Genomic DNA, 14608 nt, shown 5'->3' on the forward strand with positions numbered 1-14608 from the left:
CTCCGAATTTAAATGCGTTTGACACCCCTGGTTTAGAGGAATCTGGTGCACATTTCCCGCAATAACCGAGGGATTACTGTAATGTCACGAACGCTGGATCAGCTCTTCTGGCATTTGTATGATTCCGCAATGTTTAACATATTCTTTGAAACACGCACGCATTCAGCCACACACGCTAAATTCTCCCCCCACCTCCCAAAAGTTATACCAGCATATTAAAATGACTAATGACAGAAACTACCTAGTTGCTCCATTTGATTTATAAACATCCAGAAAAGAACGTTTTGGAAAAGTCGTAAAATATATTTTTTACAAGGGAGCGGACGCTTGGAAGAGAATAGCAGAGCTGCAGCATCGTCTTGTCTGTCTTTTTTTTTTCCTCCAAGAAAAACAAAAAAAGTGAACTTCCTGTTTCGGGGTGGTCTGCAGACTGTGGAGGCTTGGAAGGAGAAAGGGGGGAGAAAGGGAGGGAGTACGAAAGAGAGAGAGAAGGGGGGTGCATTGCTCTTTACGCATTTGGAGCGAGTCAACTTGCGGGACTCCCTGGTTGCGCCAAACGAACATGGGCCGCTTCCACCCGGGAAGCCGAACCAAAACGTCGCTGTTCTAGAAAAAAAAAGAACCAAAGACAAAAAAAAGAAGAACTTTTATAAACAAAGAGGATACGGCGTGAGCGCGCGCGCATAGGAGAAGCGATCCGGATTTCTTGCATCCGAGCAAACCGAAGTGGAACTCTTACTGGGATTCTTGGAAGTTTGATGCAGGCTAAGGTAAATTAAGTTCCTTTTTCCTTTTCCTTTTCTTAAATATGATGGAGCTTCTGCACTTTTCTGGGGTGGCATCTGCGTAAGTGTTTGTCTGTCTGTGTGTGTCCAACAGCTGTTCCTTGTAACCTGAAATACTTGAGGTGCCAATATCATTCCCAAATGTGAAGACCCCTCCTTTCTCCCCCTCACCCTTTTAAAACAACACCCCAGTCTGCTTGACGATGTGCACAACTTTGAGTGGAGTTTTTAATCTAATCTATGGACAGATTAGGAGCCCTCTCCCTTATGTTCAAGAGCGTCAACACGGGACTCAATAGAACAGTCATTAATTTACCGCAAAAGTGCTAAACACACACGCGTGGGTTGGATGGTGTGTACACATGGAAAGGGGATAACTCACTTGGTTACATGTCAATAAGAAATCATTCGATGCCAACTTTTTTTCTGATTTAGAATAGAACAGAATTTGTCGTCATTGTAAAATGCGCAACGATTATTTTTCCCATCCTGATGGAACATCTCCAAAATAATAACGACAGTTAAGACATATATTGAAAAAAAATGTCACTTCACAAATATAAGATGCAACAAACAGGGTTGGGTAGGGTTACTTTAACTGGATTACTTTCAATTACTTTTGGATTACTCCAATACCAAATATGCTAATAAAAGACAAAAGAAACTAAATATGAATAAAATGATGACTCACAACACGTGGTAAGCTTTCTCTCCTGGCTTTGATCTCTTTGATCTCCGGCAAGACTAACATAAAATGCGACAGAAACAAAATGAGAATAAATCCAAACAGCTTGCCAACATCATTTTTGCTGTTCCATGTATTCCGTTACTCCCCAAGCCTGCACAAAATTTAGTAATTTTATCCATATTTAGTTTATTTTGCCTTTTATTAGCATATTTGGTATTGGAGTAATCCAAAAGTAATTGAAAGTAATCCAGTTAAAGTAACCCTACCCAACCCTGGCAATAAATTATAAACAGTGATACCACTACATTAAAGCTCCGACAAATTCCAGATACAAAATGTCTTAAGATTTTGCCCGACGTTCAAGAGAAAATCCAAGTTAGCAGTATTTCGAGATATTGCCAATAGAGACTGCGGCTTTAAAGTCAAGTCAAGTCACATTTATTTGTACAGCCCGATAACAACAAGTCTCAAAGGGCTGCACAGACCACTATTACAATATCCCCTGATCTGAAACCAACATGAGGGCAAGGAAAATCTCAAAAAATACCTCCTTCTATAATCTTATTTATGATTGTATTTTTGTGTTCAATTACTATTTGAATGTGTTTTTAGTGTTAAGGATGATGTGTTTTACAGCTATTTAGGTTGAACTCAGATGGATGCTTTTGGGAAACCGGGAATAAACTATTTCGTATCGGGAAAATTCACGCAAGGTCTCACTTTATGAGAAATTAAAAACATAATTTGGACATTTTTAGGATAACTTTTAAATTCCACTCATCTGCGTGTATATGAAATGCTGGCGTCTTGTGGCGCTGAGCCGTCACCTCACGGATATTGTAGTCGACAGGCATCGTGGGCAATGTAGTTTTTGGTCAAAGCACTCTTTTTGACCTGTTTATTTTTAGAGGCTTAGACATTCTAACCTCCCCCAGCTACATCAAATTATGCCGCGGGCCATCGTGCCATTGGATTGACGAGGTGGTTTAAGATAATAAATTAATGATAATAGCAGTGGTTAACGCGTGTGCGGCACAGTTCTAAGGTCTTGGGAACCTCCTGTGTGGGTTCAAATCCAGCTACCGGACTTCCTGTGCGGAGTTTGTATGTTCTCCCCGTGCTTGCGTGGGTTTCCTCCCGGCACTCCGGTTTCCTCCCACATTCCAAAGACATGCATTTCAGGTGGATTGGCCGGTCCAAATTGTCCCTAAGTGTGAATGAGCGAGCGAGTTGTCTGTCCCTGTGTGCCCTGCGATTGGCTGGCAACCAGTTCAGGGTGTCCCCTACCCACTGCCCGGGACCCTACTGAGGATAAGCGGTGCAGCTAATGAGATGAGATGAGCATACAAATGAGTAATATAAAACAAGAAACTAAAATAAAAATAAAGAACTGAATCCTCCCTTGTCATTATTGTACATTCCCGTCCAAGCATTTTGCAGTGATGAGGGTGATTGTTGCCTCTGGGTAAAAGTTTTTTTTTAAAATATATTAGTTCTAAACGTAATGGTCCTAAATCATCTACTGAATCTGTGGGTACAAACAAGTAATATCTGGGGTAGAAAGTGGTGGAATGATTTTTTTTTTGCTATTTAAATGCTCAACAACAGTCATCCAAGTGTGCCCTAAAAAAAATTGCGAGAAAAAAAGGTAAATCAACTCGCTTGAAGATATGACAGATATATTTCGAACAAGTGTGGCAATATAAATTAAGCAGAAGTCTCACGAACTGACTTTTAGCATTCCGCCATGTAACAACTTGACTGCATTTGTTTTTCATGTTTAAGAGTGAAAACGATAAAACACTCGCTCTTATTTTGAACCGCAAGCATTTTGGAGGTTTATCTTTGATATTCTTAAACTTCGGAGTCAATAAAACGTCAAAACAACCATTATTTAAACAAAGTGTCTGCCATAAAAGTAAAAAAAAACAAACAAAAAAACTCACTATTACGAAAAATATAGGTTATACATTGTATGGGTTCCCATGTAAAGTGTCTCTTTTTTTAAAGGGGCACTGTGTAATATTTAGTGCCTCCTAAATGGTAAATAAAAAATTACTTCAGAAAAAAATATAAATAAATATTAATCTGGAAAAAAAGGCCAAAATACATCGTATAAATTTGAGGTTTTTTTTTTTAATACTCGGAAGTTGAGAAAATAACTCTAGCCTCACGTAGAGGGCGCTGACATCATTATTGCTATGGGTACCCAAAAACCTCAAAAAGGCTGTACGAAAAAAATGAGAAGAAAAAAACATACAATTTGAGTCTCCATAGTTTATATTCTTACTTGTACTTTTTGGCACCTGTTTTCAGTTCCACTGCACAATACAGCTACATCTAGTGGTCAAACAAACACTGTCTATCTAATTCAGGAGTCGGAAACATGGCTCGTGAGTCAAATATGGCTTTTTTCATATGGGTCGAGGATAGAAAAGTGAACTTGCGCAAGCATTTGATGTATAGTTACATGGGCCGATTTGTCTTTGGGTTTGGTCCAGTATATATAGGACACAATTTTTACTAAAGTTTACATCCAAGGTGTCACACCACCAGACCCTGTTTTGGCTGTAAATCGCTAAATGGAAGCTCATTCAACAATCTATGTTCATTTTTGAAACACTTAATGATGAAAAGTCACAGAAAAACAATCTTGAAGCACCCAAAAGCTCTAGGAAAGCAACATTATTGGGTGAGTGGTAGGAATGGGCAGAGCTATATGCACCGTGCACACTTTTTCCCCTTGCCCAGTGCCGTCTGCACTGAGGGTAAATACCTTGGTTTCCTCGCTTGCAGTATTCTGTGACGTTTTTACAAAATAACTTTGCTTGCATCTTGTTTTCAAACACTTAAGTAACTGGGAGAGGGACATGGGATCTTTCCTTATTATTATTTTATAGATTTGATCAAATTATCAAACGTCACACAGTGAAATAAAATGTGCTGAAGATTTAGATTTTGTCTGGAGAGCGCGTCTGGTGGTTTGTTGAATTTTGTCTCAAAATATATGGTGTGACTCTCTGAAAACAAAACAAAAAAAATAAAAACATTTTGCTTTTAAGGCTCTTTGGGGCAAAAAGATTCCGACCCCTGCTCTAATATACTGATTTCCTCTGATATTGATGATGCATTTTCTATGCCCACTTAAAAAAGAACACACTCCATTTTAATCTAAAACTTGGATATAGTATATTGAGTAGAAATGTGAAAGTTTTATGTAACATCTCAGTTCACAAAAAGCCAAAGAAGAAGACAATGGAGCTCTTATAATCAACAGCTTCATTGTAACTCAATGAGCTTCATACAGTATAAGCTATAACATTTCAAAGATTTATTAATGAAACAGTTGAATTTTTAATGAGTGGGATGATAAAATTAAACAAGTAGAGTACTAAAAATATGTATATTTGACATTAAAAAGCTTTAAATACTCTGTCCAGAGTAATCACAAAAACTTTATTTACAAGGATAACGAAAAATCAAAACATATCTGAAATCTGTGATAAAAGTTTTAGAGCAAATGCCATTAATTTGCAAACTTGTAAAAACATATTTTTTTTGTCTCATCATTATGCCTAAAATGGAAACAAGAAAAATGTTTTATGCAAAAAAACGAGGCAAAAACAGCGTTTTAAAAAAGAATTTAACATGCAAATGTCAGAGCAAGTTAACAGTGTTTAGTGATAAAACATTAAAAAGAGCCACTCATTTCTAATAGCCCTAAAGTAGTAAAATAGGTTGGGACTATTACATTTTATAGTGGCCAAAAATCAAAAGGAAACGTGTTTTTAGCACAGCTGTAAAACTCTAAATCCAATTTAACTGTCATTGGCACCAAAATGTCAAAACAACAACACACTCATTTCAATTTGAGGCACTAGTGTCAACCGTATTGTTTAAAATCAATGTCTTTTTGTTTTGTTTTTCACATAAAGCAGCAAACACGATATTGTATTCCTAACGGAGTGCGTGAAAAGTAATATTTTGTGAAGCCTTTTAAATTCTAAACTGTAGAAAACAATTAAACAAACAAACAAATGAATAAATAAATAAATAAATATTGCCAGTAAGATGACTTAAAACGTTCATCCATGTAAAGATTGCTGTTTCTCAGTGTAGCTTGTCAGATATCTTTTAGCGCCCCTGCTACGAGTTCTACTTCAAATTTCGCCCTTGGTATTATGAAGCCCTTTTGCCATTCAAAATTATCAAAATACTACAGACGCTCCTCTACTTACGACCATTCGATTTACGTAAAACAGTAGATACGAACATTTTTTCGGGATGTCAAAAAATATCCAGACATTTTTGTGAGTTAAATTTTGTCTTGTGGTCACCTTTTTCTGAGTACAGAACAGGACTGTAGTGCTTCCTTCCCCTGCTACCGGCGTGTGGCGCTGTGAGAGGTCACCCAGCATCCACCCGGAAGTAAAAAAATCCACTTCCTCTTCCTAGTTCGTGTGTTAACATTTTATACTGTCTATCGCTGTACTATCTCCAGCGCGCTAAGAAGTTTGACATTTTTCTTGTTTAATATCTCGTGGATCCATTCAATATGGTTGGTGCAGAGTGTAAAGAAGAGGCGAGTGTTTTTAAAAAAAAAGTGGAATAAGAAAGCTTGATGCGGCTGAGAAAACGGTTGGATCGCTTTTTTCGGCCACTTTTTACCAGGGAAGAGGAAGTCGCCTAACTCTTGAAGCTCAACTTACAAAAGTAAGTTAAACTTCACTTTATTTATCTTTATAGAGCATATTATTTTATGAAATGTTTATTTTTTCGTACAAAACAATACAGTTTATGTATACAAGCCTTATACATACTTATACAAACCTTAAACATACAAAATATAGCACTGAAGCAACTTACAAGCAAATACAACTTGCGAACGATCGTTCAGAACCGTTCGTAAGTTGGGCAGGGTTAGTACTTTAAATAAGAAAATTCATCTCCTAATTATTTTCTCAATCTGATACTAATATCCTTTTCTTATTTTTGTTGAAAAAAATAATAAAGCAAGAACGGCAAAGGCGAAAAAAAAAATCTTATTGACAAACAAACAAATTAAACAGAATTATCTGCCGGTCGGATAAAGATAGTTTTGGAAAGCATCAGAATTATTGCGGAAAAAAGTAAGGGGAAACAACAGCAAAATTCAGCTGCATTTCAGCGGTTAAAATTTATACAGACTGTGTGAATCCATCAATAAGGTCTCTGCCCAAAACCCCGAAAGTGATGTCATGTTTGGTGGTCTGTGGTGGAGTGGAAAACTAAATCATAACAGATAAATATTGACGTTGCTCTCGTTCGGTTTGCTGATATCCATCAAAGACCCTCATTCAGCAAATACTATTTCTCTTTTTTTTCCAGAACAGAAAATCAGTTCGTCAAAGGAGATTGCTGGTGGGCCACTAGTCTTATAAAACACTGGGGGAGACCTTGAATACTACTTAAAAGTGAACTACAAATATGCGCAATGTTCGGCGCATAACCGTAAAAAAATTGTTAGTTACAGTTACTAGTTACTTTATTTGAACAAATAATTCCGCTATCCCCTAGATTACAGACGCCAGAAAGAAGCGCGTGACTCTGAAAATAACTATCTAGTTACAAATTACCGTGTATACTCGCAGAGAAGCCGACCCTATGAACTGCTTTAAAATAGCCACATAATAAAAGAAATACAAAAAACGTGTACCAACCTTGTGGATGCAGTGAAGACATTTCTTGGCTAGTGCAGTTTTGAAAGCTTCCAAACGAACACTTAGCCAAGACAATCCATATCTATTTTGTCTCTGGGCAAACCACTCGAAGAGCTCCTTCTCTATTTCTGTCACTTTCTCTTATTTTCAGCAAGGATTTTTGTAAAAATAACATCACAAATTAAGAGTTCAGCATATTTTACAGGATTCTATCCTCACATTTGTGTCATTGATTTCCTGTTGCTTTGTTGTCCCTGTATAAGTTCCCGCCCAGAAATAGATAGATAGATAGATAGATAGATAGATAGATAGATAGATAGATACTTTATTCATCCCCGCAGGGAAATTAACAATACTATACTATACAAAAATACTCACAAATACTACAAATTACTACAAAACAAAATATCCAATTAAGTGTATAAAAACAGGGACCTAATATTTCAATTCGCTGTAATTCTTAAAAAAACACTACAGAAAGGTTAAAAACAAAGACTACTTCAGTAAAGCTATAATACAAAAACTACTACAGATACCACTGCAGAAATATGACCACACTAATACTACAAAAATCTCCTACAGAAATACTTAAGAAATACTACAGCTACAGTAACAGTACAAAAACAGTACAGTACTAAAACACTGCTAAAAAATTGTACAAAACACTAAAGTAATACAACAAAATAAATATCAATAAAAATGCTCAAAACGGACCAAATTTATCAACTCGGTGTTTCAAAACCAATATGATCAATCTAATCTATATATTTTTTTTAAAATATGCATGCATATTTATTCATAAATTTAAATTCGAATTATTGATAAATGGATAGGTCCCAATGCCACATTTTTTTAAATCAATGCAACCCTTGGTAACCCAAGGTAAGGTTGGATAGTCAATCACAATTTTTTTTTTTTACTAGAAAATCACAATGACCCAGGTACCCGCGAGCATGTAATTGGAGACCCCCGGTATAGTGGGTGCACATGTCCTTTGATGACATCTGAAAAGCTTAACGGGAGTGGGAGGGAATCCTCATCCAACACTTAAAGGCCAAAAGGCTTCTTAATGGGATCTCGTCTTAAACAAATACATACACTTGGCTTTTATCGCGGGCAAAGATAGTCCGCCTACAATTTGTATTCATTTAGCATAATATATGGTTCACCTCAAAGGAGCTAGCATGATTATCTGCCATCTTGCTGCTACATGTAGCCCCCAAACCCAAAAACCTTGTGAAAGGCTGGGAAAAAAATAAAAAGAAGAATGATATGATTTGGTCACTGCATACCCAGTGTTTTTTTTCTCTTCCTTGTGCTTTGTAGCACTCATTCTTTGTTGCTTTACACAATAAAGCAAAATCTAGCGTTTGAGAAGGATGAAAGGAAGAAAATGGTGTGGATTGGTCATTTTGAGTCTCCGTAGTTTGTATTCTTCCTTGTGCTTTTTGGCATCCGTTTTTGGTTGCATTACACCATTCAGTGACATCCAGTGGTCAAATATTACCAGGGTTGGGTAGGGTTACTTTAACTGGATTACTTTCAATTACTTTTGGATGACTCCAATACCAAATATGCTAATAAAAGACAAAAGAAACTAAATATGAATAAAATGATGACTCACAACACGCGGTAAGCTTTCTCTCCTGGCTTTGATCTTTTTGATCTCCGGCAAAACGAACAGAAAATGCGACAGAAACAAAATGAAAATAAATCCAAACAGCTTGCTAACATCATTTTTGCCGTTCCATGTATTTCGTTACTACCCAAGCCTGCACAAAATTTAGTAATTTTATTCATATTTAGTTTCTTTAGTTTCATGCCATGAGGCTCTTTAACTCCACCCGGCAGAGTAAAGGCCCACATTAAACCACACCACCTACATTGGATATTACTGAATCTTACTGCATTATGTGTTCTGTGTAGCAATATTTGGTTACTCTATATAACATGCTAAAGTGGGCATTTGCACGTCACACTGGGTATTTGTATATTGTATTCTTTTGGCTTTATTATTGTACTGTTCTCAGCTCAGGGATGCTGCTGGAAATGTGAATTTCCCTTAGGGGATGAATAAAGTATCTATCTATCTATCTATCTATCTTTTGTCTTTTATTAGCATATTTGGTTTTGGAGTAATCCAAAAGTAATTGAAAGTAATCAAGTTAAAGTAACCCTACCCAATCCTGAATATTACACAGTGTACCTTTTACAAACAATAACTGGTGGCGAAGTTACGTTAGATAGAAAAGTGGTCATAAAATACTCACCGTCCCCTTTTAACTTTGTGTGTGTTGGAGAAGATGCACAAGGCTTGGCAAGTAAACAAAAGGTAAAATAGTGCAGTTCGGTGACTTTGACTCCTCGTAGTTTGTGTTCCTCCATGTGCTTTCTAGCACACATTTTTGGTTGCACTCCACGGAACAGCAAAATCTCGTGGTCAACTATTACACAGTGTTTCTTTAAAATACTTTTTGCATAGAAAGAGGGAAAATTCCAATAAACTTTGCGGTTGAATTGTGAAACAGCTCGACGAGGGCTGGTATCACATACTCGTGTCCCACCTCTCCGACTCTTCATCCAACGCTTTGAGGCCAAAAGGCTCCTTAATGGGAACTTGTCTTAAACAAATAACGCACACAGAACGAAAGGAAGTGTCTTCCTATTAGGCGCGAGAATCCCCTACTTGGCTTTTATCAGTGACCAAGATAAGTCGCCTATCAACATACAATGTGCCTTCTAAGCTTCCACGGGTTTGAGCAATCACAAAAACTCTGTGAGCATCGCTTGGAACAACCAAATCATAATCAAACATGTCCTAAACTGCAAATCAAATCAAGTTACTGCCAGGAGACCGGACCAGAACGGAGGCAGGAGGCAGGAAGGATGAACTCATTCGCGTTAACGATCAGTGCTTTTATTTAGCGAAATAAAAGTTGTCCAACACTCAGGGACGAAACAAAACAAAAACCGGCTTACAGGCAAACTGGAACTAAGACCAGGGATACTCACAAAACAGGTTTTTACTCAAAACGTGCAAACACAGGTTTCCTCCGACTCAAACAAAACAGGACAGAGCAAAACAGAACAGAAAATGCAATGAACCAGCACCCGCAATACCCACAACCCACCCTTAAGTAGCACACACGCAAATTAGCTGATTTACTACAGCTGGTGCCCAGGGGGCGGGGCCAGCCGGTCGCCACGGCAACCATGCTGGACACAACAGTTACATTATGCTGAGTTAATGCTTGTACAATTTTTTTTTTTAAAGATCACATATTAATGAATAGGGGAATGTACCATTGGAAAGGTTGCACGGGCATCAAACGTGTTGTTTTTACAACTTTTACGAGAATTTTCCATTGATAAAATTATGTATCTGTCCTTATTGCGGTTGGTTTGTTAGTGTGGATCCCCACAGTGCAGAGGTCTCAGGTTTAATTCCAGCTACCGCAGCCTCCCCGTGCTGAGTTTGCATGTTCTCCCTGTGCGCGGTTGGTTTCCTCCGGGCACTCTGGTTTCCTCCCACATTACAAAAACATGCATGGCAGGTTAATAGGCTGGTTCCAATCGTCCCTGGGTGTGAATTAGTGAGTGACTTGTCAGTCACTGTAAGCTCTGTGACTGGCTGCCAACCAGTACAGGGTGTCCCCTGCCCATTGCCAGAACATAGCTGGGATGGGCTCCGGGACCCCCGTGACCCTTCTGAGGATAAGCCGTGCAGAATATGGATGATGCTAACAGAAGCAAAAAATGTCAAGTTGTTTTATAGCCGTGGTCAAGCAGAAAGAAACATGGTTAACACACCTCCCAAAGGCAAAAAGTTACGTACAAGCTGCATCCACCATTTCACCAGCGAAGGTGATCTCCTCCATAACCCCCACTCCCACCTCCCCAGTCCCCCCTAACCACACCCTCTTCTCTCCTGCTCAAGCTCACGTGCGCAATTACTTTTGTGTACTCAATCTCGTGTTGATATTGACTTTAAAATACCGCATCTAAAACACATAAGGCATGCATTGCATTTACCCACATCCAATAAAATTCTGGCTGGAATTTTCTAGGGAATTAATTGTGCAATTCTGAGCCCTGTTTATTTGAGCGCTGAGAAGGTCTGGGAAGTGAGCAATTGCACACACGAGCACCTTAGAAGGAACATTGCATACAGAACACTGATTGCGAGGTGGAGAGAGGAAGTTATCAGCAAGGGCGTGTGGATCACGTGACATGGGGGGGGCGGGAAATGGCATCAGGCACTCTGTTTTGGTCCAAATTCCATTTCGGGCCTAAACTTGTGTCACGTGACGCCTTGGAGCCTTCACCCCCGCAACTCGCTGCTTCTTTGCAGCCTTCCAGAGAGGGCAAAAGAGAGATGGGGGAGGGATAATGAGCGAGAGAGAGACAGAGAGAGACAGAGAGAGGGAGAGAGAGAGACCACCCTCATTGGGATCACAGCCGCTCAATCAGACTCTTTCACATCCTGTGAACCTGAAACAATCAGGCTTTAATAGCAGATGTCTGCTCAAAAAATATGCCCGGACAGGAGAGATGAGGCCATGCCAATTGTGCACGAGATGTTCCGATGTCCCTTTTTGATTACTAAACGCTTTTTATTTCTTCCCTCAGCATCACGCCAACAAAGTTATTTTTGATGACAAATGAGGAGACCATAGGTTTTTTCTCAGTATCATACTATTTCTAATCACAGCACCAGAGACAAATGTTAGAGAATGGAGAAGACAGAAAGTCATCCTCTAAGATATAAATAAATGCACAAAAGCACGGCGAGGGAAACTAATTAGAATGGAAGAATATGAAATAATTCAATGTCATTGTAACATATGAAATGCACGACGGAATTGACATTTATTTCTGGTACCATGACTAAAAATAAGTTGACGATTAGTTAAAATTTAATGCTTTTCATTTTTCATCCATACCACTAGAGGTCCAGTGGTCAGGATACGAGACTGTCACTGCCACAACTGAGGTTCGATTTCTAAAATTTGAGCTCAGAAAAAGTGAATGATATTTATTTCTGGTACCATGACTAAAAATAGGTTGATGATTAGTTAAAATCTAATGCTTTTCTTTTTTCATCCATACCACTAGAGGTCCAGTGGTCAGGATACGAGACTGTCACTGCCACAACTGGGGTCAATTTCTAAAATTTGGGATGAGAAAAGTGAATGATATTTATTTCTGGTACCATGACTAAAAATAGGTTGATGATTAGTTAAAATCTAATGCTTTTCATTTTTCATCCATACCACTAGAGGTCCAGTGGTCAGGATACGAGACTGTCACTGCCACAACTGGGGTCAATTTCTAAAATTTGGGATGAGAAAAGTGAATGATATTTATTTCTGGTACCATGACTAAAAATAGGTTGATGATTAGTTAAAATCTAATGCTTTTCATTTTTCATCCATACCACTAGAGGTCCAGTGGTCAGGATTCGAAGCTGTCACTGCCACAACTGGGGTTCGATCTCTAAAATATGAGCTGAGAAAAAAATGAAAGAAAATGTTATACTGATTAAAAAAAAATTCAGCCTATGCATATTCAACAAAATGCAAGTTTATTTTATTGTTTATGTATTTTTTTCAAATCGTTTTTTTTATTAATTTTTTTTATCACTAGGTAGCGGTTAATAATAGACACTGTCCCTTTAAAATAAGTGAAAGGACCAGATACTACAGGTTCTTTTGCTAATTAAAAATATCTGAATTAACTCAGACAAACAACAACAATAAAGACAATAATGTCAGGGAAGACCAGAACAGAGCAGGAGACCCCAGAGCGTTCGTACAATTCTTTATTTGGGGAAGCGTAAGGGTTAGCGGGAAACACGGTGACCGTCGAACATCAGCAGCAACGTCGTGGCGTAGCGTGGGACGGAAGCAGGTCGAGTTTACCAGGAATGAAGAGAAGATCGTAGCGTCGGACGGAAGCAGGTAGGCAGGCAGACAGAATCAGGTAAACAAGGCACAGGTAATCGGGAGAGTCTTACGGGGTACAGAAGGAATCCTCCGACACAGAGTTCTCAGCGTAACGCGTTTAAATAGGGAGCATTGACCAATCAGGAAGCACATTCCAGCGCACCCCATGATTACCCCAGGTGGCTCCACTTGGGTAATCATGACAGAACCCCCCCCTCAAGGAACGGCTCCAGAAGTTCCCCAGGAAAAAAATTAATAAATAAAAATAAACCCACAGCACGTCACAGAGTAACACAGGAAAATCAGGAGAGTCAACTCAGGACAGGAAGAATCAGACAGGACAGGCAGATTCAGAAGAGTCGGACTCAGGGGGGGATCAGATTCAGAAGAGTCAGACTCAGGGGGGGGATCAGATTCAGAAGAGTCAGACTCAGGGGGGGATCAGATTCAGAAGAGTCAGACTCAGGGGGGGATCAGATTCAGAAGAGTCAGACTCAGGGGGGGATCAGATTCAGAAGAGTCAGACTCAGGGGGGATCAGATTCAGAAGAGTCAGACTCAGGGGGGATCAGATTCAGAAGAGTCAGACTCCGGGGAGCGGAAAGGGAACAGACAAGACAGGAGAGGAAAGACGGGACAAAATCAGTACAGGCAGACTCAGGGCAGGCATGGGAGTCGAGCAGGCAGGCATGGGAGTCGAGCAGGCAGGCATGGGAGTCGAACAGGCAGGCATGAGAGTCATTGCGCAGTCATTCGGCCGGAGGTGCCTTGGCCAATTTCGCCACGTCGGAAAGGACTTGCCGAACGGCACATTCTGAACAGGAATTGCGCTGCTGATTCAGGCTTTCATGGTGGTCAGGGGGCAAATGTACGAACGCGGGGTCCATTCTTGGTCGGAGGATTCTGTCAGGGAAGACCAGAACAGAGCAGGAGACCCCAGAGCGTTCGTACAATTCTTTATTTGGGGAAGCGTAAGGGTTAGCGGGAAACACGGTGACCGTCGAACGTCAGCAGCAACGTCGTGGCGTAGCGTGGGACGGAAGCAGGTCGAGTTTACCAGGAATGAAGAGAAGATCGTAGCGTCGGACGGAAGCAGGTAGGCAGGCAGACAGAATCAGGTAAACAAGGCACAGGTAATCGGGAGAGTCTTACGGGGTACAGAAGGAATCCTCCGACACAGAGTTCTCAGCGTAACGCGTTTAAATAGGGAGCATTGACCAATCAGGAAGCACATTCCAGCGCACCCCATGATTACCCCAGGTGGCTCCACTTGGGTAATCATGACAAATAATGGTTAACAGCATAATACTTCATGTAAGCAAAATAATCACAGAGCTTACAGTGACTGACAACAGGTACTGCAAATTTGCTCCTTTAAAGTATCGGATCCAATATTTAAAAATATTATCCTTGCGAACCTGCTGAGGATAAGTGGTCCAGATAATGAATGAATGAATAAAAATATCATTGCAATTTTATGGTTGGTGTTTTT

The 14608-nt window shown here is 39.5% G+C and overlaps 1 protein-coding gene across 1 annotated transcript in view; it reads left to right on the plus strand.

Annotated features, from left to right (window-relative positions):
- Positions 1–526: 526 nt before the first annotated feature.
- Positions 527–14608, plus strand: part of gli1 (GLI family zinc finger 1) — a 110818-nt gene continuing 96736 nt past the window's right edge. Inside the window, exon 1 of the mRNA XM_088338817.1 lies at positions 527–770. The gene's annotated coding sequence lies outside the window, so the exon portion shown is untranslated. The remainder of the gene's footprint in view (positions 771–14608) is intronic.

Source organism: Urocampus carinirostris, chromosome 6, assembly GCF_059441175.1.
Source record: "Urocampus carinirostris isolate Australia breed hairy pipefish chromosome 6, RoL_Ucar_1.0, whole genome shotgun sequence".
NCBI lineage: Eukaryota > Metazoa > Chordata > Actinopteri > Syngnathiformes > Syngnathidae > Urocampus > Urocampus carinirostris.